Here is a 27,022-nt window from a genome sequence, read left to right as displayed (position 1 = left end):
GAAGACAATATACTTAAGTCTCTGCTTTGATCAGTTAATCAACACAAACAGAATTTTTAAAAATCAAGCTTCTAAGTCCCTTGTTTAAATAATATATATATATTTTTCCTGCCATGTTCACCTGATTCTGTCAGGAGTATTCCCAGAGATTCTTTAGTACATTTACTTTTGATGGCCTGAAGAGGCAAGATGAAATGGGCTTTTAAACTGAGAACGTAAAGGGTTCTTGGATTTGCTTACTATTCTGTTTTTGTTAGTTGTGATAAATTCTCAGCCAATTAATGGGGGTGATACAGGACATGGAGAGCTGAATGCTGCTAAATGTCTGTAAGTAGAACTTAGCCTGTTATTTATGTTTAAGCATCAGTTTTTCATCATTTGCCTTTCTCTTAGGGAAGCAGATTGAAGCGTACTGCGATTCATAATCTGATGTCCTGGACACAATAGTCAAAGGTTAACAGAACCTTCTTCCAGTGGTTTTCTTTCAGGAAAAGCACCGTTGTTGTTCTGTGGTCTTCGACTTGTCAGTACTGTTTAGATTATCACAGTCTCCTGGATTCCTAATGATTTTTGTTTTTTAACTGCAGTACTTCGACCCTCACTCTGCTTGGTGTACTGTAGTCAGGAGCCTTCTGTTTACTCTTCCTCGAGTATAAACTTTCCATCTTCTGGTGTGAGTGATGTGAAAATGGATATTGGCCATAAGGAGTGGAAGAAGGAGTGTATAGTGGCGTCCTAACAACTTCTTAACAACTTTTGGTGAATTTTCTTGGTTTTAGCTTTCACACTCACTCCCACAGCTATCTAAAACCACCAGTTCCTGAACTTTTGGAGAGATTGACATTGCTCTGTAAGTAGGGCAGCTTCCCTGAGTTGATCACACAGTAACCACTCATTCATCTACTTTTTAGCTTCTAAAATTTTGCTGCTGTTGTTTTCTTTCTTTCTGTTCTTGAAGGGTTTTGCCTTAAAAATAATTTCTTTTACTGCCGCATTAATGGAACTTCAGGTGGGACATTAATGGAATCTCTTATGATTTGATTGGTATATAATTTTGATATAAATTTTGTTTTTCAAGTAGTTTCATTGTCTTTTGGGTTTTTTGTCTGCTAGCGGAACATTCCAGTCTTAATGACTTACTCATTTTTCTTCTTTGTCTTAATTCTCATATGGAGTTTTAAAATGGGGATGAGTTGCAAACAATTAGATTTAATGCTACCCCCTTTTCTTTCTATGTAATTTTTTGCTAAAACACAAAATTGACATATATAAAACATATCAGTGTGTTACTTTTCTGTCTAAAAGTTATTAGTATTTAAACCTTAGAACACTTCATAATGTTACCACTTGATGGCACCAGAAAAATAAAAATCTTTTCTTCAAAATGACAATTATGGATACATATCAGCAAATACCAAAAAATAATATTGTTTCATTTGTTTCATTATTTCATAATAATAATGTTGTTATTTGTGATTATGGTGGCGAGTTATTTCTCCACTGCAACTTGATACCAAACCTCCTAGTTCAGTTCAGTTCAGTTGCTCAGTTGTGTCCGACTCTGCGACCCCATGAACCGCAGCACGCCAGGCCTCCCTGTCCATCACCAAACTCCCGGAGTCTACCCAAACCCATGTCCATCAAGTCTGTGATGTCATCCAACCATCTCATCCTCTGTCATCCACTGATCTCCAGTAGCGTATTGGGCACCTACCGACCTGGGGAGTTCATCTTTCAGTGTCCTACCTTTTCATACTGTTCGTGGAGTTCTCAAGGCAAGAATACTGAAGTGGTTTGCCATTCCCTTCTCCAGTGGACCACATTCTGTCAGGCCTCTCCACCATGACTTGTCCGTCTTGGGCGACCCCACAGGGCATGGCTTAGTTTCATTGAGTTAGACAAGGCTGTGGTCCATGTGATCAGATTGGCTAGTTGTAAACCTACTAGACCTCTGTCTTAAGGAATGTTACAATTTAAATATACTTTTCCTATTTAGCTTAACATATTTCTGAAACGGCAATCTCTATTTTATGCCTGGATTAGTTTTTGTGGTTAATATGCCATCAAGTCTAAAAAGTTATAGTCAAGTAATTGCTTTTAGCCTTCTCTTGTTTATCCATAATGTGATCAATTTAATTCATACAAACCATGGTGACCATAGTCACAATTCTAACTTTTAACCAAAATGTATAATAATGTCTGTTTCAGGCACATGGTTATACATTTAACCATGTTTAAATGTAACGTTAGGGCAGTGTTTCTAGTCTGTGGATTCTGTTTAGAAGCATACCACTCACCACACATGGACATTATTTTTGAAAAATGTTTTCCCCAGTTTTATGGAGGTATAATTGACATATGACATCATAATGATTTGATATATGTATATATTGTGAAATGATTACTGCAGTAAGTTTAGTTAACATACATCACTTCACATAGTTATATATTTTTTTCTAGTAATAAGAAACTTTAAAGATTATTCTGTTAGCAGCTTTCAAATATAGAATATAGTAACATTAACTGTAGTCACCATATTGTATGTTGTTATTGTTCAGTCGCTAAGTTGTGTCTGACTTTTTGTGACCCCATGGACTGTAGCCCTCCAGGCTCCATGGTACTTCCCAGGCAAGAATACTGGAGTGGGTTGCCATTCCCTTCTCCAGGGAATCTTCTTGACCCAGGGATTGAACTGGAGTCTCTGACACTGGCAGGTGGGTTTTTTTTTTAAACCACTGACCCACCTGGGAAGCCCATATTGTATGTTTTATCCCCTGAATTTATTAATCGTATAAATGAATGTTTGTATTTTTTGACCACCTTCACCCCTTGCCTCTGGAAACCACCAGTCTGTTCTCTGTTTCTTTGAGTTTGGTTCCATTTAGATTCCACATATAAGTGAGATCATATGGTATTTGTCTTTCTCTGACTTAATTTAACTTAGCATAGTGCCCTGAAGAATTTATTTTTTATGGTTGAATAATATTCCACTGTATATTATTCACTATATATCATAAAATACATCTTTATGGTTGTATAATATTCCACCACACTGTCAGTTCATCTCTTGATGGACGCTTGGGTTGATTTGTGTCTTCTTGGCTGTTGTGAATAGTTCTGCAGTGAACATGGACATGTAAATATATCTTTGAGATAATGATTTGTTTCCTTTGGATATATACCTGAAAATGGAATTGCTCAATTATATGGTAGTTCTATTTTAAATTTTTCCTCCATACCACTTTCTGTAGGGGCTGTACCAATTTACATAAGTGTATGAGGGTTCCCTTTTTTTCACATCCCTGTCAACATTTGTTATTTATTGTCTTTCTGATGATAGGATAGCCATTCTGACAGGTGTGAGGTGATGATGGCCATTCTGACTGGTGTGAGGTGATATCTCATTGTAGTTTTGATTTGCGTTTCTCTAATAATAATGAGCAATGCTGAGCATCTTTTCGTGTGTTTGTTAGACATCTGTATGTCTTCTTTGGAGGAATGTCTGTTTAGGTCTTTTCCTCACTTTTGGATTGGGTTGTTTGTTTTTGTGGTATTGAGTTCTATGAGCTGCTTGTATATTTTGGAAGTTAATGTGGTTTCCCTTATGATTAATGATGTTAAGTACCTTGTCATGTACTTTTTAAGCATTTATATGTCTACTTTGGGGAAGTGTCTGTTCACTTCCTGTGCCCATTTTTTAATCTGGTTGATTTTTTTCCTTGTGAGTTATGACAATTCTGTATGTATTTTGGATATTAACTTTAAAAAAACGTTATAGCTACACTGCAGCTTCGTTGCTGTGCCTGGGCTTCCTGTGTTTGTGGCGAGTGGGGACCACTCTCTCCTTGTGGTGCCTGGGCTTCTCACTGCGGTGGCTTCTTCTGTGGCCGAGCACGGGCTTCAGTAGTTGCAGCTTGCGGGTTCTAGAGCATGGGCTCAGTAGTGGAGGTGCTTGGACTTTGTTGACCTGTGGCATATGGGATCCTCCTGACCAGGGGTCAGACCCGTGTGCCCTGCATTGTGAGGCAGATTCTTAACCACTGGACCACCAGGGAAGCTCCTGGATATTATCTTCTTATCAGGTATATAATTTGCAAATATTTCTCCCATTGGTATATTGCCTGTTGACTTTTTTAAATTTATTTTTTAATTGGAGGATAATTGCTTTGCAGAATTTTGTTGTTTTGTCAAACCTCAACGTGAATCAGCCATAGGTATACATATAGTCCCTCCCTTGTAAATCTGCTTCCCATCTCCCTCCCCATCCCACCTCTCTAGGTTGATATAGAGCCCCTGTTTGCGTTTCCTGAGACATACAGCAAATTCCTGTAGGCTATTATTTATTTTACGTATGGTAATGTAAGTTTCCATGTTACTCTCAACATACATCTTACCCTCTCTCCCCTCTCCCCATGTCCATAAGTCTGTTCTCTGTCTGTTTTTCCATTGCTGCCTGCAAATAAATTCTCAGTACCATTTTTCTAGGTTCTGTGTACATGCGTTAGTGTACGATATTAATCTTTCTGACTGACTTCACTCTGTATAATAGGTTCTAGGTTCATCCACCTCCTTAGGACTGACTCAGATGTATTCCTTTTTATGGCTGAGTAATATTCCATTGTGTATGTGTGCCACAACTTCTGTATCCATTCATCTGTCGATAGACATCTAGATTGCTTCCGTGTTCTAGTTACTGTAAATAGTGCTGCAATGAACAATGGGATACATGTGTCTTTTTCAGTTTTGGTTTCCTCAGGATAGATGCCTAGGAGTAGGATTACTGGGTCATATGGTGGTTTTATTCTTAGTTTTTTAAGGAATCACCATACTATCTTTCATAGTGGCTGTATCAATTTACATTCCCACCAATAGTGCAAGAGCGTTCCCTTTTCTCCACACTCTGTCCAGCATTTATTGTTTGCAGACTTTTTGATGATGGCCATTCTGACTGGTGTGAGGTGATATCTCATTGTAGTTTTGATTTGTGTTTCTCTAATAATGAGCAATGTTGAGCATCTTTTCATGTGTTTGTTAGACATCTGTATGTCTTCTTTGGAGGAATGTCTGTTTAGGTCTTTTCCTCACTTTTGGATTGGGTTGTTTGTTTTTGTGGTTTTGAGTTCTATGAGCTGCTTGTATATTTTGGAAGTTAATCCTTTGTCCATTGTTTCATTTGCTGTTATTTTCTCCCAGTCTGAGGGTTGTCTTTTCACCTTGCTTATAGTTTCCTTTGCTGTGCAAAAGCTTTTAAGTTTAATCAGGTCCCACTTGTTTATTTTTGTTTTTATTTTCCTCACTTTAGGAGGTGGGTAGTAGAAGATCTTGCTTTGATTTATGTCATCAAGTGTTCTACCTATGTTTTCCTCTAAGTTTTATAGTTTCTGGTCTTACATTTAGGTCTTTAATCCGTTTTGAGTTTATCTTTGTGGATGGTGTTAGGAAGTGTTCTAATTTCATTCTTTTACATGTAGCTGTCCAGTTTTCCCATCACCATTTATTGAAGAGGCTGCCTTTACCCATTGTATATTCTTGCCTCCTTTGTCAAAAATAAGGTACCCATAGGTGCATGGGTTTATTTCTAGGCTTTTCTATCTTGTTCCATTGGTCTATGTTTCTGTTTTTGTGCCAGTACCATACTGTTGTGATGACTGTAGCTTTGTGGTATAGTTTGAAGGCAGGAAGGTTGATTCCTCCGCCTCCATTCTTCTTTCTCAAGACTGCTTTGGCTCTTTGGGGTCTTTTGTGTTTCCATATGAATTGTGAAATTTTTTGTTCTAGTTCTGTGAAAAATGCCATTGGTAATTTGATAGGGATTGTGTTGAATCTGTAGACTCCATTTGGTAGTATAGTCATTTTCACAATATTGATTCTTCCTACCCAGGAACATGGACTATCTCTCCGTCTGTTTATGTCATCTTTGATTTCTTTCATCAGTGTCTTATAATTTTCTGTGTACAGTTCTTTTGTCTCCTTAGGTAAGTCTATTCTTAGATATTTTATTCTTTTTGTTGCAATGGTGAATGGGATTTATTCCTTAATTTCTCTTTCTGATTTTTCACTTTTAGTGTGTAGAAATGCAAGTGATTTCTGTGTATTGATTTTGTATCCTACGACTTTGCTATATTCACTGATTGGCTCTAGTAGTTTTCTGTTAGTATCTTTAGGATTTTCTATGTACAGTATCATGTCATCTGCAAACAGTGAGAGCTTTACTTCTTTTCCAATCTGGATTCCTTTTATTTCTTTTTCTTCTCTGATTGCTGTAACTAGGACTGCCAAAACTGTGTTGAATAATAGTGGTAAAAGTGGGGACCCTTGTCTTGTTCCTAATTTTGGGGGGAGTGCTTTCAGTTTTTCACCATTGAGAATAATGTTTGTTGTAGGCTTATCATATATGGCCTTTACTATGTTGAGATCATGGCATCTAGTCCCATCACTTCATGAGAAATAGACGGGGAAACAGTAGAAACAGTGTCAGACTTAATTTTTTTGGGCTCCAAAATCACTGCAGATGGTGACTGCAGCCATGAAATTAAAAGACACTTACTCCTTGGAAGAAAAGTTATGACTAGCCTAGATAGTATATTCACAGGCAGAGACATTACTTTGCCGACTAAGGTCCGTCTAGTCAAGGCTTTGGTTTTTCCAGTAGTCATGTATGGATGTGAGAGTTGGACTGTGAAGAAGGCTGAGCACCGAAGAATTGATGCTTTTGAACTGTGGTGTTGGAGAAAAAGACTCTTGAGAGTCCCTTGGACTGCAAGGAGATCCAACCAGTCCATTCTGAAGGAGATCAACCCTGGGATTTCTTTGGAAGGAATGATGCTAAAGCTGAAGCTCCAGTACTTTGGACACCTCATGCGAAGAGTTGACTCATTGGAAAAGACTCTGATGCTGGGAAGGATTGGGGGCAGGAGGAGAAGGGGACGACTGAGGATGAGATGGCTGGATGGCATCACGGACTTGATGGACGTGAGTCTTAGTGAACTCCGGGAGATGGTGATGGACCGGGAGGCCTGGCATGCTGCGATTCATAGGGTCGCAAAGAGCTGGACACGACTGAGTGACTGAACTGAACTGATGTTGAGATAGGTTCCCTCTGTGCCCATTTTTTGTAGAGTTTTAATCATAAGTGGGTGCTGAATTTTGTCAAAGGCTTTCTCTGCATCTATTGAGATTATCATGTGGTTTTTATCTTTCAATTTGTTGATATGGTGTATCACATTGATTGATTTGTGTATATTGAAGAATCTTTGCATCCCTGGAAAAAACCCAACTTGATCATGGTGTATGAGCTTTTTGATGTGTTGCTGAATGCTGTTTGCTAAAATTTTGTGGATGATTTTTGCATCTGTGTTGATCAGTGATATTGGCTTGTAGTTTTCTGTTTCTGTGTTGTCTTTGTCTGGTTTTGGTATCAGTGTGGTGGCGGCCTTGTAGAATGAGTTTGGAAATGTTCCTCTCTCTGCAAGTTTTTGGAAGAGTTTTAGAAGGATAGGCATTAGCTCTTCTCTAAATGTTTAATAGAGTTCTCCTGTGAAGCCGTCTGATCCTGGGCTTGCCTTTTGATTTTTTTAAAAAATCCTTTAAACTTTTAATTTTGTATTGGGTATAGCTGATTAACAATGTTGTGACAGTTTCAGGTGATCAGCAGAAGGACTCAGCCATTCATATTTATGTATCCATTCTCCCCCAAACTCATCTCCCATCCAGGCTGCCACATAAATAACGTTGAGCAGAGTTCCATGTGCTACACAGTAGGTCCTTGTTGATTATCCATTTAAAATAAAGCAGTGTACACACGTCAATCCCAAACCCAACTGTCCTTCCCCCTCTGGTTTCCCTTTTGATTTTGTTGATGGTTTCCTTTGCTCTGCAGAAGAAGCTTTTTAGTTTGAGGTAGTTCCACTTGTTTATTTTTGCTTTTGTTGCCTTTTTTTGCAGTTTCAAGTCCAAAAAATTATTCCCAAGACTCATGTCATGAAACTTACCGTTTATGTTTTCTTCTAGGAATTTCACGGTCTCAAGTCTTACCTGCAAGTTTGTAATCCATTTTGAGTTTATTTTTGTGTATGGTGTGAGATAGGGGTCCAGTTTTACTCTGTTGCAAGTGACTGCCCAGCTTTCCCAGCACCATTTATTGTGCATATTCTTTTCCTATTGAATATTCTTAGCTCCTTTGTTGAAAATTAGTTAACCATGCATGTATGGGTTTTTTTTTGGACTCTCTATTTGGTTCCATTGACGTTTGTGTCTTTTTAATGTGAATACCATACTATTTTGATTACTATAGCTTTATAATATAGTTTGAAATTAAGAAATGTGAGACCTCCAGCTTTCTTATTCTGTTTTAAGATTACTTTGCCTATTTGGTCTTCTGAGGTTCTGTATAAATTTTAGAGGTGTTTTTTTTTTTTCTGCTTTTTGGAATTTTGATAGAGATTGCTTTAAATCATGGGTCACTTTGAGGAGTATGGACATTTTAACATTATTTATTTTCCCAGTTCATGAGCATGGAATATCTTTCATCATTCTCTTCAGTTTCTTTCACCAGTTATTTGTTGGTTTTAGTATACTTATGTTTCACCTCCCCAGTTAAATTTATTCCTAGGTATTTTTTTTTTAATGCAGTTTTAAGTGGGGTTGCTCTCCTAATTTATCTTTTGATACTTTGTTGCTAGTGTGTAGGAACACACTGATTTTTGTGTATTGATTTTGTATCTTGCACTTTTACTGAATGTGTTTATTAGTTTAACAGTTTTGGGGGAGGAATTTAGGATTTTCCATATCTAACATCATGTCATCTGTAAAAAGAGACAGTTTTACTTCTTCCTTTTGATTTGGATGCTCTCCCTGCTGCTCTTTTTTTTTTTTTTTGCCTGATTAACTCTGGCTAGGACTTCCAGTACTGTGTTGAATAAAGTGGCGAAAGTGGGCATCCTTGTTTTGTTCCTGATCTTAGAGAAAAAGTTTTCAACTTATTACTGTTGTTTGAAGTTGAATATAAAGACTTTGTTCTTTTATTTGTGGGGAAACTAGGGGCTCTAGCTTGTGAACTAACTTAACATTTAGGAGCAGAAGAGATGTTTTCTTGGAGAAAAACTGTTGCTGAGGCATCATTATAATATGAGTCATTTTAGTTTAACTCTTGCTGGAAAATTATTACCTGTGACCTTGGGTTGGATTGGCATGCTTTAAAATAAAATAACTATTTCTGGATATCTGATAATCCAAAGAAATAATCTTTCAGAGCTAAGTAAGAGTACTTTATACAGGGGTTCTTATGAGTTGACAAATTTTGTTATTTTGCATACTAACTAGTCAGCTTAACTAACTATGCTTTCTAAAGGAATTTGTCTAGGTTGTTTGTAGATCTTATAAAGATGGCTTGATGTTTTTCTTACTTAGCTGGTGTTTGCACAGCTGAGACTAAGTGCAGAACACAATAGCAGCAGTTCTCTTTGCCCATCCAGCAGAGAAAAAGCACACACTGAGTGGTAACTTTGAACCCTCCTTTTGAATCCAACAGTTATTTCCTTAGTCTGGAAATGGCTGTTGAAATTAGGGTCCCTCTACTCTTCTAAGTCCTCAGGTTTTTCTGGATTTAAGAGAGAAAATCCAAAAAGTCAAGATTGAAGGAATCAAACTGACTCTTTGAAGAGAATGTTTCATAATTTTTCATTTCTGTCTCTGTAACCTTTCATTTCTGCCTAATGTATGTTTTTCTACAAGTGAGTGATATGATTAATCTGTATTCTTAGTGTGGGCTTATTGGAATAATTGTGATAATGTGGAGTGGCAAATGGATGACATAAAGGTATTCATGAAATATTTAAATAACAATAATTTATTATTGATTACATGTCTGTCACTGTACAACGGGTTTTTCTTAATGTTATTTTTAATCCTCAGAGCAAACCTGTCTACTATGAACTATGGCTAGTCCTACTGGGCTTTTTCTAAGGACACCAAAATTTAGAGGGTGCAAACATTCACTATAATGATTCTAAAAGCTTGGCACCTAGTTAGCAAGAATAATTATTTAAAAGAGGAAGCTACCAGATGGCGAGCATTGTTAGTAACACCCATCTGTGGGCTACATTATGAATTACAGAATTGATTTGAGAGCTGGTTTTGTTCAGTTTGTTCTAGGTGCCAACATTGCTGGTTTATTGTGTTTGTAAGGTGGTTACTGGAATCCCCATTTTACAGATGGAGAAAACTAGTTCAGTCGCCAAGTCATGCCTGACTCTTCATGGCCCCATGGACTGCAGGACGCCAGGCTTCCCTGCCCCTTGTCATCTCCCAGAGCTTGCCCAATTTCATGGCCATTGCATCGGTGATGCCATCCAGCTATCTCATCCCCTGTTGCCCTCTTCTCCTTCTGCCTTCAGTCTTTCCCAGCATCAGAGTCTTTTCCAGTGAGTTGGCTAAAAAGCATAGGGTGGCCAAAGAATTGGAGCTTCAGCTTCAGCATCAGTCCTTCCGAAAAGTATTCTGGGTTGATTTCCTTCAAGATTGACTGGTTTGATCTGCCTGCTTTCCAAGGGACTCTCAAGAGTCTTCTCTAGCACCGTGGTTTGAAAGCATCAATTGTTCGGCACTCTGCCTTCTTTACTGTCTGGCTCTCACATCCATACATGACTACTGGAAAAGCCATAGCTTTGACTATATGGACCTTTATTGGCAAAGCGATGTCTTTGCTTTTTAACGCACTGTCTAGGTTTGTCATAGCTTTCCTGCCAAGAAGCAGTCGTCTTCTAACTTCGTGGCTGCAGTCACCAGCTGCAGTGATTTTAGAGCCCAAGTGGAATGCTTACACCTTTCCCCCTTCTATTTGCCATGAAGTGATGGGACTGGATACCATGATCTTATTACTTTTTTCAATATTGAGTTTTAAGTTGGCTTTTTCACTCTCCTCCTTCGCCTGCATCAAGAGCCTCTTTAGTTCCTCTTCTCTTTCAGCCATTAGAATGGTATCATCTGTATGTCTGAGGTTGTTGATGTTGCTCCTGGCAGTCTTGATTCCAGCTTTTAACTCCTCCAGCTAACATTTCACATGATGTGCTCTGCGTATAAGTTAAAGAAACAGGGTGACAATGTACAGCCCTGTTGTACTCATTTCTCACTCCTGAACCAGTCAAAAGTAAGGCTTATATAAAATATTAGCAGCACAGACCAGTAAAAGTTTCATCCAGGATTTAAATCTAGGTCCTTTTGAGTTCAAATCTTGCCTTCTTTCCACCCTGCCATGCTACTTCTCACATATATCTCTCCTATAAAAATGGAGACATATATCTTCTTTACAATCAAATGTTTTTAAACTTCGAGTTTTTTTTTTTCTTTTTCATTCTACCCATTTATTTCTTTGCTCATTCAGCCATCTGTTCATTCAGTTGACTGTTCAACAAGCTTTTACTACTTGTATGTACCAGGTATTGTGATAGTGACTATATAGTGGTTTCTTATAAAAATATAAAATTGAATGATGGCCTTTCAGAATGAGACCTCCTCTACTTTCTCTCATTCCTTTTTTCCTTTTTCTTCCCCTCTTCTTCTCTCCCCTCTCTTTTCTTTTTAAGTCTCCTGCATGCATTATGAATATCACTATGAAAAGAGTCCTTTGAAGAAAAGTTATGACAGCATATTAAAAGACAGCATATTAAAAAGCAGAGACATTACTTTGCCAACAAAGGTCCATCTAGGCAAAGCTATGGTTTTTCCAGTAGTCATGTATGGATGTGAGAGTTGGACTATAAAGAAAGCTGAGCACCAAAGAATTGATACTTTTGAACTGTGGTGTTGGAAAAGACTCTTGAGAGTCCCTTAGACTGCAAGGAGATTCAACCCGTCCATCCTAAAGGAAATCAGTCCTGAGTATTCATTGGAAGGACTGATTCTGAAGCTTAAACTCCAATACTTTGGCCACCTGATGTGAAGAACTGACTCATTTGAAAAGACCCTAATGCTGGGAAAGATTGAAGGCAGAGGAGAAGGGGACAACAGAGGATGAGATGGTTGGATGGCATCACCGACTCAATGGACATGAGTTTGAGTAAACTCTGGGAGTTGGTAATGGTCAGGGAAGCCTGGTGTGCTGTAGTCCATGGGGTGACAAAGAGTCGGACATGACTGAGTGAATGAACTGATTAAGAGTTTCTTGATGATGTTGGTGTCTTTTTTTTGTCAAACTTGCTGATATTTTTGGCATGTGAGACTGCTTGTGATGCTGTCACTCAGCTGAAAGATGCAAACAGTCTTCTGCAGTTTTCCTCTTGGTAAATGGTATAATAAGCAGTACCAAACCATTTTTCATGGTTTACCCATCCCCTGGGTTTATGTGTGCTAGGCTCTCAGGGATGTCCAGACATATTTCAAAAGCTGAACTAGTGTAGAGGTACTACATCATTCTGGGTCTCTTTCTGGGTCTTGATTGTTTTTCTTCCCCTTCCTACAGTGAGGAATAGAATTTCTGGAGAAATCATAAATCTGCATGTATGTCTAGGTTTCCTTTCAGTCACTTGGACTAGCTCAGAATTACAGGGCTGGTTCTAGGACATGTGTAGGCTCTATGAATGTGGCTAGTCTCTGTGCAGTCATAATAATATATATTCACATGCTTTATAAAATAGTTTTTGACCATCAGTTTATTCCTTTGAATGAGTTACTCAAATATGAGGACACTCAAAGGGTAACTTTGCTTTAGAATGGATGGATATATGAGAAAGGTAGTAGTAAGTTTATGTTTGATGAAGAGAAGCAAGTCACATGATTTCTTATTGCTGAATTCCAGGAATGAAAATATGTAGCTTTAAACTTTGTTTGGCTGTTTATGGTGTTAACTCTGATGATCTTACGAAAATATTATTCGGCCCACTTTTTCTCTAAGGGATTGCCCAGTTCAATACAAAGCATATTTATAAGGCTAACAAGACAGAAACCTGTATTTTAAGAAACATATTTGTTTATTTATTTGGCTCTGTCAAGTCTTAGTTGAGGCATGCGGAAATTCTCCTTGCGGTGCACAGCTTCTTTAGTTGCAGCGTGCAGGCTCCAGGATGTGGGGGCTTCCGCGGTCGTGGCAGGCAGGTTTAGTTCTCCCCAGCATGTGGGAATCTTAGGTCCTTGACCAGGGATTCAGCCTGCGTCCCCTGCATTGTAAGGTGGGTTCTTAGCCACTGGACCACCAAGGAGATCCCCAAACTTCTATTTTTTACAAGCAATAGTGGCATGATTGTCTAGCCATCTAATACATTGGCTCCTAGCTTTTTTGATTTGTGATCTTCTTTGAGAATTTTTTCCATTGTCAATGTTTCTACTGTGGGGTCTCCTTATAACTATATGAATTTGAAAATCACTGTAAAAAACTGAGGTATAATTGACATATTTTATTTTCAAAGTTTGTTTTTATTATTGTAGAAATCATGTTTTCTATTTCCGCCAAAAAAAGCTATTGAAGTTTTACTGGGCACTGAATTAAATCTAAATAAATTTGGGCAATATTGCCATCTTAACAATATTAAGTCTTTCAATCTGTGAACATAGGTGTCTTATTTATTTAGATCTTTCTTTCAGCAATGTTTTGTGATTTTCAGCATATGAGTCTTTTGCCTCCTTGGTTAAATAGGTTCCTAGATATTTATATTTTTCAATGCTATCATAAATGGAATTGTTTCATTTATTTTCTTGGCAGATTGTTGACTTCTAGTGTGTTAAAACACAACTGATTTTTGTGTGTTTATCTTGTATCTGACAACTTGCTGAATTCATCTGTTAGCTCTAGGTAGGTGTTTGTAAATTCCTTGGGATTTCTACATATAGGGTTATTTTATCTGTGAATAGATGTAGTTTTATGTATTCTTTTGCAGTTTGGTTGCCTTTTATTTCTTATCTAATGCTCTGGCTAGAACTTCTAGTATAGTGTTCAGGAGCATTGGGAAAGTAGGCATCCTTGTCCTGTTCCAGATCATAGGGGGAGAGCTTTGTCATTAACCATTGACTATGATGTTAGTTATTGGTTTTTCATAGGTGTCTTTTATAATGTTGAAGAAGTTCCCATTTGTTTCTAGTTTTCTGGGTGGTTTTGTCAAGAAAGAGTTAGATTCTGTTACATAAAATTACTACAGATTTATAACACAAATTTATTATTTTATGGTTCTGTAGGTTAGAAATCTGCCATGAATCTTACAGGCTGAAATCAAAGTTTGGGCAGGTATTTCCAGCTTCTAGAGGCCACCTGCATGTCTTCTACCTGGAAAACCAGCAATTTTGTATCTGCCTGGTCATTTTTCCATAGTTATATCTCACTTTGATTCTTAGCAAGGAAATGTTACCTGCTTTTAAGAACCCAGGTGATTTGGTTGGGCCCACCTTGATAATCCAGGAAAATTGCCCAGTCTCAAAATTTGTAACCTTAATCACATTTTGTAAAGTTGTTTAGCCAAGTAAAGTAGAATATTCACAGGTTTCTTTGTTAGGGCACAGACATCTTAGGGGTCCATTAGTCTACCTGCTGCACTTGTGAATTACTTCTAAGTAATATATTTCTAGGGCTTCCCTGGTGGCTCAGATGGTAAAGAATCTGCCTGCAGTGCAGGAGACCTGGGTTCAGTCTCTGGGTTGGAAAGATCAAGTGTACTATTTAATATCCTAGCAATTGAGATTTTTTCTGATTATCTTTTTGCTTCTATTGCTAGCTTAATTCCATGGTGTCCAGGGGACTTTGTCCGAATGATTTTAACTTTTTGAAAATTGTTGAGACTTTCTTTATGGCCAGGTCATACTATTTAATCATTTTAACACAGGGACTTGAAATGGGGATGCTTGATACATTATTTTATTTGAAGGTTTCAGGACACTTTCTATAACATGGCTATCATATTTATGTTTGTAGGACATTTCCCACATTTTGGCAGTCTCTGTAATTTTTGATAATCAGTCATTATGGACTAGTCATAGGAACTTATAATTAAATTGATTTTTGAACTATATGAGGTGTTGTTAAGTTATTCTCTGATTAATGAAAGCATACCTGCTTTATTGGCTGTGGGTTAAAAGTTCACGATTAAAGTAAAATCTTGGTATAAAATAGTTATCATGAATAAACCTGGATTAATTTAACTTTAACATTGTTTTTGTCTCTAGTAAATTTTTTTTCTTAGAATCTATTTCAATAGATGTTAGTATAGTTATCTACCTCTCTTATGATTACTTTTTGTATGATACGTTTTTCCATTCTTTTTCTTTCAACCTATATTTGTCTGAATAAAAGTCTGTCTCCTGTAGATGGAATGTAGTTAGATTTTTTTAAAAATTGGTCTTATAATCTCTACGTTTTGATTGGCATGTTTAATCCATATTCATTTAATGTATTTAATAATATCATCGGATTTATGTCTGCTGTCTCACTATTTGTTTTCTATATGTCTCATTTCTTTTTGCTTTTACTGCCTCCTCTGTGGCAAGTAGATATATTTCTAGGCTATCTTTATTATCTTTTTTTTTTTCCTAGACTATATCATTTTGACTTTGATTTGACTGATTTTCCATAATGGTTTTTTAAAAAAAATTATTTAATTGAAGGATAATTGCTTTACAGAATTTTGTCGGTTTATGCCAAACATCAACATGAATCAGACATAGGTATACATATGTCTCCTCATTCTTGAACCTCCCTCCCATCTCCCTCAGCATCCTACCCCTCTAGGTTGTTGCAGAGCCCTTGTTTGAGTTCCCTGAGTCACACAGCAAATTCCCGTTGGCTATATATTTTACATATAGTAATGGAAGTTTCCATGTTACTCTCTCCATACATCCCACCCTCTCCTTCCTCCCCCCATAATGCTTTTTCTGAAGATTAAAGTAATAAGCCTTTTAACTTAAAACATTTCTACTTGAGAGTAAAACTGCCTTAATTCTACTGATATAGAGAAACTTTGCTTCAGTATAGCTTCCTTCCCTTCCTTTTGCTAGTATTTTCATATGTATTATCTTTATATAAGCCCTACAGTGCAGTTTTACAATTACTGATTAAATTTGCTTGTTTTTGAAACTACTTTGGAGAAGAAATGAGAAGAAATATGCTATCTTTTTAAAATTTTTCCCAAGGCAAGTCTGTTAGCAACAAATTCTCTCAATGTTTCTGTAGGAATGTTCATTTTGTCTTTACGTTTTAGTTTTGGCTGCGCTGGGTCCTCAGGGCACACACAGTTTGTCCAGTCGTGGCACGAAGCGGGTTTTCTAGTTGCAGGATGTGGGCCTCTCCTGCCGGGGCGCAGGGCTCCAGAGCACTTGGATTCAGTAGTTGCTGTGTGCAGGCCTCTCTAGCTGCCGTGTGTGGCTTTTCTAGTTGCAGCTTGTGGGCTCGGTTGCCCATGGCACGTGGGATCCTAATTCCTCGCCCAGGGATTGAATGCACGTGTCCCACCCTGGAAGGTGGACTCCCAACCACTGGACCACCAGGGAGGTCTCTGTTTTGTCTTTATTGTTGAAAGATGCTTTCCCTAGATATTGGATTCTTGTTTGACAGGTTTTTATGCCCTTTTTCAGCATGTTGAATATGCTATATCACTGCCTTTTGGTTTTCATTTTTCTGATAATAAGTCAGTTGTTAAATTTTGTTGAGATCCCCTAGTATGTGATAAGTAATGTTTATCTTTTGCTACTTTTAAGATTTTCTGTTTTGGCTTTTGACAGTTTGGCTGTTATGTATTTGGGTGTGAGACTCTTTAAGTTTATCCTTGCTGATATTTGTTGTATCCATGATATTTGTTGATCTTCTTAGATATGAGTCCCTTCAGAGATGGGTTTCCCAAGTGGCACTAGCGGTAAAGAATCCGCCTGCCAGTGCAGGTTAGACATAAGAGATGTTGGTTCGATCCCTGGGTCAGGAAGATGCCCTGGAGAAGGGCATGGCAACTCACTCCACCAGGGGAGCCTGGCGGCTGCAGTCCATAGAGTCACAAGGAGTCCAACACGACTGAAGTGATTCAGCATGCACGCATGCCCTTCAGAGAGAGTTTTTACTGACTGCTTTCTATTCTGATTATGGGCCATACCTTTCTTGTTTCTTTGCGTGTCTCGTATTTTTTTGTTGAAAAGTTGACATTTTAGATAACAGAGCAACTCTTAAAATTCTACCTCCTCCCTTCCATTTACCTAGGGTTGTTTGTGGCCAGTCAGTGATTATGTAGAGATGATGCTTAAACTGCCTCAGTTAGTGAGGCTTCTGCCATTTGCTGAGACTGTGTGTGGGCTGAGGCTTTAAAAATTCAGGTGGTTTGTAAGTCTTCCCTGGTTTTACTTTCTGTTTTTGCAGGGTCTCCTGTTCACCGAGAGTGAGTGGGTAGTTATGACCCCTGCGATCTCTTCTGTGCATGTGTATAACTTTCAGGATCCCTATGACTATGTGGGAGCTTATCAAAGCACACTGACTTACCTAGTTTCTCAGATTTCTCTGTTAAATTTTTGTCTTGCCTGTTTTCACTGTTTGCTGTTGATTTTAATAGCCTGGAGCTTTCTCCAGTGGATGTCAGACTAGTCCCCTCCAGCATCAGGAAGACTGTTGATCCCCACATCCCTTGTCAGCATTTGGCTAGGGATGGGTAGGAGTAGCTGCGTGTTAAAACACCCTTGCTTCTCTGTTGCAGTTCAGCACTTTTTCTTACATATGTATTTCTTAATTTTCTGTTTCTCTATAGTCAGTTTCCAGAACTGTGATTTTTTGATAATTTTGACCAGTTTTGTCTGGGAAGATGTTTTCTCCAGTTCCTCTCTCTAATAATCTGGAAGTCCCACCTTCCATCATTGCTTTTCTAACAACTCTATAATTTTTTTTTCCCCTGCGCTTCTCTTGCTTGATTCTAATTTATTCTTTCTCTACCAGTAGCCTGAGTGATCTTTTAAAAATGGTCTAATCATGTCACTTTTGTGCCTTAAACTCATTACTTTGAGGACAAAATCCACAGATATTATGGCCTCCAAGGCTGTGGATGCTGTGGCTTCTGCCTGCCTCTCCAGGCTCATCTTGAACCACTCTTCACCTCACCTTCTTTAGCCGCAGTGGCTTCTTTGCCTCCTGGCAGGCAGCAAGGTCTTTTCTGTGTTAATACTGTCATGTGAGCTGGGCTGTGTTTGAGCGGCTTTCTGTGTCTCCTCAGTTGATACCTCCTTGGTCATCAGGTCGCAGTTTCAGTGACAGTTCCTCAAGGAGGCCTTTCCTTACCTCTGTTTAGACCAGAATAGATTCCTTGAACCTTGTGGTCACTGTACACTGTTTTGTTTCAAGTGCTTATATTTACTATGAAATATTTGTTCATCTAATTATTTGTTGAATTAATGTCTCTTTATTTACTTGTAGATGTCCTTGAATGCAAGGAATTTTCTTATTCATTGTTGTATCTTCTAGCATAGTAGCTTTTCCATAGAAAATTCCCTATAAATAATTTTGAATGAGAGTGCTTCTGTAGATACATAGAAGTGGGCACTTGACCAAGGGGAAGGAGCAGGCTTATAGGAAAGGCTTCTGGAAGAGGTGATAGTTAAGTGAAATCTTAAAATATGTATAATAAATAGCCAGTATGCATTAAGGTAGATTGTGAAAGTGTCAGGTAGGTTTAAAATGACCTCTGCCTGTCCTGTCAGTACTCCACACAGACATTAGTGTTATTTATCCCGAAAGGTTGACAATGTGTAGAATGCAACCATTTGAAATGACATTAATTATATGCATTATTACATTAATGTTTGTTGCTACATAAATGGTGAGAACTCAGTATTGAGAGTTTCTGCTAATCTGACCCTAAGTTTGATTTCTAGCTTCAACAAATATACTTTTGTCTTGGCACATTTCTAGGTCTTGGTCTTGTGTTTCCTGTCCCAGCATCTTTGGAACTAGGACTCTGTTCTGTTTTAATTAGACTCAACCCTAAATTGTTTGTAAAGAATCTGCCTGCCATGCAGGAGACCCCAGTTCGATTCCTGGGCTGGGAAGATCTTCTGGAGAAGGGATAGGTTACCCACTCCAGCATTCTTGGGCTTCCCTTGTGGCTCAGCTGGTAAAGAACTGACCTGCAATGTGAGAGACCTGGGTTCGATCCCTGGGTTGGGAAGATCCCCTGGAGAAAGGAAAGGCTACCCTCTCCAGTATTCTGGCCTGGAGAATTTCACGGACTACAGTCCAGGGGGGTCACAAAAAGTTGGACACAACTGAATGCTTTCACTAATTTGTCCAGAATTAGCATTTGACCTAAAACACATGCTTCGCAGCTGGGAAACTGTCATTTGATTTACTCTAATATTTTCCTCATGTTCTTTTTGAGAACAAGGTAGGGATAGACAGACACCTACACTGTGTTCCAGAAGACACCTGTAGCATATCACAGTATCATATCACCTAGCATATCACCTGTCATAGCTGATAGTCAGGGGAAGAATGGGATAACTCGGTTTAGATGTATTTGTATTAAGATTAAGAGTTATAAAAGTTTGGACCCAGAAGGGCTAATTCTTATATTATCTCTCAAAATTTTGATTGTGAAAACCTTGTATACTAAGAATTCTTTATTACCACTTTTTAAAAAAAAATACTGTGGGTTTTAATCATAGATGTTTTAAAAATTACTTTTCTTCTTTCAAAAAAATATTTATTTATTTATTTATAGCTCTGCTGGGTCTTGATTGCTGTGTGTTAGCTTTCTCTAGTTGCGACAAGCTGGAGCTACTGTTTTGTTGCAGGGCACCTCATTGAGGTGGCCTCTCTTGTTGCAGAGTATGGCTTCTAGGTGTGCGGACTTCAGGAGTTGCAGCTTATGGACTCTAGAGTGCAGGTTCAGTAGTTATGGTGTACGGGCTTAGTTGTTCAGTGGCGTGTTAGGAATTGAACCCATGTTCGCTGCATCGGCAGGTGGATTCCCAGACACTGGATCACCAGGGAAATCCCCAAAACTACCTTTTTTAAGAAAAGAAGGAACGCCAGAAAAATCTTATATTGTTGTGCTTCTTCATTAATTTTAGATTTTGTTTCCCCTGGAAACAGAATTTAACAGATCACATACCTTAGGCCTAGAAGAATGTCCATTTAAGGATTATTATTAACAATATTGTTAATGTATAATAATAGTAATGATAATTAAGATGATCTTTCACATAGTTAGAACTCAAGCAGGATGAATTGATTATGAAGCAGTATACTGGGCAGGATTTGATTCTTCATTTGTTGGTCTCGTATCGAAGATATGTATATTTGGTGGTCTAGATGGAATGAATATTATACATTCAAAAAACAATGCACCTTCTAAACCTCTGATGTTCAGAAGGCTTATACTGTAGTCGATTGGCAAAAAGTGCTGCATTCTCAGGTGGTTACAACTGAAGGAAGAAAGTCCTGTTGAATCATCTGTGGGCATATTATTTCTTGAATTGTTGGCTATTTTGGTAATGACTTTGATGTTTAGAATTTCATGTTTTAATGACAAAAATGTTTACTGGAAATTATAGCTTGGAAAAGAGAGCCACTTTCCTGCTTCTGCAAAAAGCTAGGTAAAGCATCGATGTGGGGTAAAGTAGCTGAGGAGCTTTATATTCAGATTGTATGAAGAGTAAACAGAGCATCTAAAATAACCACTTGCACATTGCAACAAACACATCATCATTTGCTTAAAAAAGAGTTATAATTACAGTTGACGAAGCATGGACACCATAAAAAATGCATTAGTTTGGCTTGACACATTAATTACCTGTTTTTGCAGATGTTTTTATGTATTGTTGTATGAACAGTTTACAAAATAATTACAGGAAAGTCATATGGAAAATAAACTAAGTGGGTGGTTTCTCGTCTAAATATTTTCATTCATGTGAATCTGTGAGGCACAGCTGCTCTACAGCAAAATCAGTGAGATAGATGAGGATTCTCGAAGGGTTTTTTTATTTTATTAGATGGTCTCTGTCATCAGTATCACCGCATTTTTATATCTTTAGCAACACAATTTAAAAACATTAAAATGAGAGGGCTGGTTTAATCCCTGTGGTTATTGGGGTGGGGGGGAGGAAAAAACCTTGATTCTGATTGGAAGAATTGTATATGTCTATGAGTATTTTAAAATAAACCAAACAAAACTAAAATACTCTAGGTGGGAACACTACTACTACTATTTTAATTCTGGCAGGTTGTTAGGCACTTGGGCAAGGAGTTAATCATTATTTTGTTATTATTTGAGTTACGTACTTTTATATAATTTAGAGCTTCAGCTGTATCTTAAACATAGAGCTGTTAATAAATTGCATGGAAGTTCAGCCTATTTATTCCCTTTTAGGGAGTATTAAAAATGTAGCTCTGCTTTTTCTCAGAAGATTACACTGTGTTTCTGTTTGTGGTCTCAAAGTGTGTTTATTTGAAAAATAAAAAATAACCAGATCACTGTGCAGACATATCATACTTTTATAAACTGTTAAGAAACACATTTTCCAAAATTGTCAAACAATAGAGAGTTCATAGACTTCACAGTGATTTATAATTACTTAGAATATTTGTGTTGTATTTTCCTCACTGATAGTTATAATGTAAAATTAGACCAAATACAGACTCTCTCTTTAGTTCAGCCATGGCCCGTCTATTCTATATTCCTTTATATTCCTTTTATATACACAGATGATAAAGACAATAATTATACATATTTCTGAAATGCATTTATGTGACTGTTATGAAAGGCACTAAGTTATAATTGGATCATCTGTAGGCGGGAAGGTATTGTTATCAGACTGTGTACTATTGGTGCAAAATCATTCACTTAACTTTTCCATTCATTTGTTTAACAAAATTTTATTGATAGTCTTCTATATGTAATATTCAGTGATAGCACTGAAATGCCTATAAACATTGAGTTGATTTTCTGGAATGTAATATATGGTTAGTAACTAGCAGATATCTTTCCTTCTGAAAGGGGTAGGAAGGGCAGGACTAAGTGATATGGAGAACTTTTTCACTTTGATGGCTTACTTAAAGAAAGCCAGTTGCTAGGGGGATTTTCAGTGTTATCTTGAAATGAGCTTCACATGTGATATATTCTGGGAGTATTGCTTTACACATACTTTGAACTGTTTAAACATGGTGATATGTATATCTTTACCTTAGATCAGTCTGAAGAAAGATGGGATAGCATCTGTTCTAATTCTAGTATGCACTAAGTCAATTTAATTTTTAAGGTGAAAGTGAAAGTGTGTCATGTCCGATTCTTTGTGATAGCAAGGCCTGCAGCCCTCCAGGTACCTCTGTCCATGGGATTCTCTAGGCAGGAATACTGGAGTGGGTTGCCATTCCCTTCTCCATGGGATCTTCCTGACTCAGGGATAGAACCTGGGTCTCCTGCATTGCATACAGACTCTTTACCGCCTGAGCCACCAGTGGGATGCATTAAGAGAGTCTGTAAAGCTTCTACAATTGAGAAGGATTTACAGATTATAGTCAGTATTTCTGTTTATCATTTTATATCATCTGAGGAAAAAAAATGTGATTCCGTATCATGACATCAAGAAAACAGTTGTTGAACTGAATCTTCCGTAGATTTGCTACTTCTTTTAAGATGTCTCCTATAGGCAGTGAAAAGATGAGTAAAAGCTTTTGTATGGCTTGAGGGACTTTCCATATTTATCTGTGTGGCAGATAAAAAAACTCAAGTTTATGTGGAGTTTGATTTCCAAATTTTCTCCTATCTTATTTTTATTCCATCTTTTAAGAGAAAGTTTTAACTCCTTGGTTTTAATTCTTTATTCCCTTTTCCTTCTCCTAATCTTTTTATCTTAATCTTTTAGAAGTCATTTAATTAGAACAGAATCCTTAGGGGATTATCATCATCTGGAACATTTAGGGGGTTGTTTATTTACTTATTTTCTTACTTAGAAGAGTTTATTGTCAGAAAGAGAATGTCCAGGTAATATTCTTTTGAAGGAATTGAATGATTTGTCTTTTGGATTCTCACCTTTAAAATAAAAATAAGGATTATTTTGAGCGAGGTCTCTTTCCTTTGGGGTCAAAAGGTTGTTCTTTTATTTTTATTTTTTGGCTTTTCTAGTTCTTTGTTGTGGTGCATGGGCTTAGTTGCCCCATGGCATGTGGGGAACTTAGTTCCCCAACCAGGGACTGAACTCATGTCCCCTGCATTGGAAGGCAGATTCTTAGCCACTGAACCACCAGGGAAGTCCCGAAAGGGTTTATTATGCATATTATCTCACTGGTCCTAACTGGGAAATTCCAGGTCTATTGGTTAAGATTCCAATCCTTGGAAAAGTTGAAAGTTAAGTCTTGGTTTGGTGATATGGGTTTAGCACAAGTGACTCCATTCCAGACATGTTGTTTCTTTTTCTTTTTTTTAAACAATTCTCCCCCTTTGATCAAACCCTTAGCTTAACTGAGAAGTGTGATCAAAGTTTAAGGTTCAGTATAATGTACCAGGGAGATTATTATGATTATAATAATCAAAAGCAGGATAATTCCCAGTATTTGGAGTGAATATTGGAACCATGGTCCCCAAGATCCAAATTAATTGAGACCAAATAAAGCAAAGAACAACCCTCCTGAAGGAGTCACCTTTTTAACCATGTGGCTTGCTCAGTGATTTTACATAATTGTTTCAGCTTCCCCTGAAGTGTTAATCTAGGCACAGCAGTTTGTGTTGGCCACAGCACCTCCCTGCTCAGCTAAAAGATAATTAAGGGCTCTTCTATTTTGAGGAACAATTCTGGCTGAAGAGTCCGAGGAGTGTTTTGGGGACAGCTGTTGTTTTAGCAGCAGATTTCTTGAATATCTTCAAGAACTAAGGAGAATTTTAAAATCACATTCTCAGTTACATTTGCTCCTCACCAGGAAGGCATGGCATTGCCAAAGGAAGTGAATTCTGAGTCATGAACACCTCCTGGTAGGCCTTGTCTAACTTTCTGATGTAAATCTATGGGAGTTAACCAATGAGGGGACTCGTTCATTCATGGAAAGTTAGGGGTACTGTTAGATAACCTAAGAGGCATCACATGGTTTGTATGCCAGCCATCTCGGCATTCATGGGCCCAAGGAGAACTATAACCACCACAAAGACTAGCCCTATCGGGGCACGAACTATATTCCTGTTCAAGGGATGCTGCTAATGGATCATTCACAGGGATTGCTGTTTTTAGTGTTCAAACCAGGAGTCAATTAGGATTTCAGTGCATACAGAAAGAAAATCTTTTAGTCTGAAAGAAAGAGGCACCCACCTTGCAAAGATGGGTGCTGCTGGTGAGATCTCCTAGTGAGTGGGGGCAGATTCATCTAGATAATCATGGGAATGTGGGGGTGCAAATGACCTAAAATTATGTAGGCGATTGTGTCTAACTGGTAAGTATTATAATTGGAGAAAGATAAAAACACTACTTGATATTCTGACCACAAGAGTTGAAGTTGGTAAGAGACTTCTAGGTTGAGAGGGTGGTGTTGATGATAGTTCCCATTGGCATTGGGATAGAAGAGAAATTAGTCACAGGGAGGACCAGGAGACCTCTAGTGTTGGGTAGATCAGAATCTTTAGAGACAAACCCAGCAGGCTGAGATGTTACCCTACTTAGGACTGGACTGAGAGATGTGTAAATGTCTTTCCAATTCCAGAGTAAAGGAAAGAAAGAGAAGAATAAAGGATTTCATGTTTTGTCTTGATCTGACATCATGGGCAGAAGCAGTCTACCCTGATGTCAGCTACTGCTCTCCCTTGACAGTTGATTCAGAGGTCCCTCGTGCCTGTCCAGGACCAGATGTCAGGTGGAGCCATCTTCAGCTGTGAGACGCATCTCCATGGCTCAAGTGCCTGAAGCCTGACTGCCATCTGGGCAAGGGAAGAGGACCTGGTTGTTACAGTTAGTCCCTTCCAAGAAGGTTCAAGGGCAGTCTTTGTTTTTGGTAATTTTAAATTAGAAGGGTCAGAGAGAATTAGAAATGTTAGTTTGGAGAGTTGTAGCCAGATATTTGAGGAAACTAGAAGAATTTAGGGTCCAGTTCAGTTGCTAGATGTATCACAAAACCTCAAAACCAGTTGATGGGGTGAGACTCTAAAATAGACAAAAGTCCAGGCATAATTCTTCTGCATACAATAATCTCCACTTCTCTTTTTTAAGGATAATTACAGTAAAATTAGTTAGTTTGCATTAGACTGGCTTGATTATTTACACAAATGCAGCAAGAATAGTGATTGATTGTGTAAGTTCTTTTTAAGACTGCTTTGGTGGAAATTTTCATAAGGGGTCTCAGACTGAACTCTTAAAATCCTTTGAGACTCAAAAGCCAATCTAAGAATCATCACTAGATTTTCCTTGCAGCACCTACAGTCTGAGTGAACTCCTCTCTTCGAGGTTGCTGGGCCTGCCAGGAAGTGTAACCGTCCATACTCATCTGGTAAGGCTGATGGTAAACGTGTTAAGTAAGGCACTAGGCCAGTTTTTCCAAGTTGTCTGGTCATATCTGGGTCTATACACATTTCTCTCAACTATGACATTCTGTTTAAAGCCTTTGTGATATAGCGAGTATTTCCAGTTATGTTCTGGTATAATGAGAACAGATTCTTATTGAACTTATGCAAATAATGACATTTATTACAATGGAAAGAATACTCAAGAGTTTCTGAATTTTGGTGAGATCAAGTAAGGAGAAAAAAATAAATGTTTCCCTTTAGTTCACAAATGTTATTACCAAATTGCTGAAAGCTTTTAAGAGAAAAGAGGATTTCCTTAAGCCTGGAAAAACAAAACACAAAAGAACCAGCAATGTTTTAAACAAAAAAATCATAAAAAAATTATACACATCTTTATCAGTTCGTTCAGTCCTATGCAGTTCGTTTTTGCTCTTCATCTTTTGTTAGCAGTTTTATGAATCTGGTTTTTCCTTAAAGTTCTATAAATCCTTACCCAGTTGGTATGATGATCTGAAAGTTCCCATAAACTTGTATCCTAGAGTACCTGTCAGAATGCTTTTTAGAAATTTCTCTGAAGAAAGAACACTTTTTAGGAATGCTTTAGGAAAAACCTCAGAGTAAAGCAATAACTGTCTGTAAATGTCAAAAGACTTAAAATGCCATGGTTAAAGATCTGATTAGAGTTCATTACAGCGTAGTTGACAGGGAAATTTGATTATTTCTATGATACATAGCACTCTAAGACAGTAACTAGAATTATGACTGATAACATTATCAGAGTTACTATTATATTACTATTATAAATAAAATATCACTATGTGTATTATAATGTTTTATCACAACATTACCAGATACTAACATATATCAGATTTCTAGGAACTTCATATAGTTTTAAAAGTACTTATATCCTATATAAATACAACATAAAGCTTAGTATTTTTATTTCTCAATGCTTCTTCACATGTAACTTAACATATCAAATAAGTCTAATTAATTTAACATCTATCTTTTTATGAGAAGAGCAAACAAAATCTTTTGTAATATGCTTGGGGCCCTCTTAAAAACATCCCAAAGTTAGTTTGAGGTCAGAAAGACTTCTTTTAGAATTTGATTTGGGGGAAGTTTGTCAAAAATCTTAAAAGGTTTAAAAATACTTGGTCACATAGGGTCATAGGACACTGCGAAACAGTACTTATGTATTTAACCAAAGTGACAAAGACTTTACAGGCAAATATAGACTACATCGTTCTGAGTGAAAATTAGCTCTTTTAATATTGAGAGGACTAGGTTTAAGAAATCAAAGGTCTGATATAGACAACAGGAACATAGGTGCTTATTTTGACAAAGCACAAGATCTTTGTGTCCTCTACCTCCTCCCTGGCAGATTGTTCAAAAGGTAAAGAAAAACCTTTTATAATCTCTGATTGTCAAAAGCAGACCAATAGTCTAAGAAAGCTTTGTCCCTTTCAACAGGGAGAAAGTCAAATTCTAATTTTATACCAGCTTACTTTTGATATTAAAACTCACTTAATCAGACTCATTCCCATGTTAGCCAGTCCTGATAACACATAAAATTCCTTTTCCTTATTATTTCTAGT

General features: G+C 37.6%; 1 protein-coding gene across 13 annotated transcripts in view; it reads left to right on the top strand.

The window, feature by feature from the left end:
• The window catches only part of RPS6KC1 (ribosomal protein S6 kinase C1), a 213,043-nt gene that overhangs the window by 80,195 nt on the left and 105,826 nt on the right, over positions 1–27,022 (top strand). Inside the window, exon 1 of one of the 13 annotated variants that reach the window (XM_060396705.1) lies at positions 408–25,408. The exons of 11 other annotated variants lie outside the window; for them this stretch is intronic. The gene's annotated coding sequence lies outside the window, so the exon portion shown is untranslated. Of the gene's footprint in view, positions 1–407; positions 25,409–27,022 lie in introns of those variants that run through there. One more of the 13 variants, XM_060396706.1, reaches the window with a different exon arrangement.

The sequence above is a fragment of the Ovis aries genome, chromosome 12, assembly GCF_016772045.2.
Source record: "Ovis aries strain OAR_USU_Benz2616 breed Rambouillet chromosome 12, ARS-UI_Ramb_v3.0, whole genome shotgun sequence".
Lineage (NCBI taxonomy): Eukaryota > Metazoa > Chordata > Mammalia > Artiodactyla > Bovidae > Ovis > Ovis aries.
Note: the sequence above shows the minus strand (reverse complement) of the source record. Positions and strands in the feature narration are given on the sequence as shown.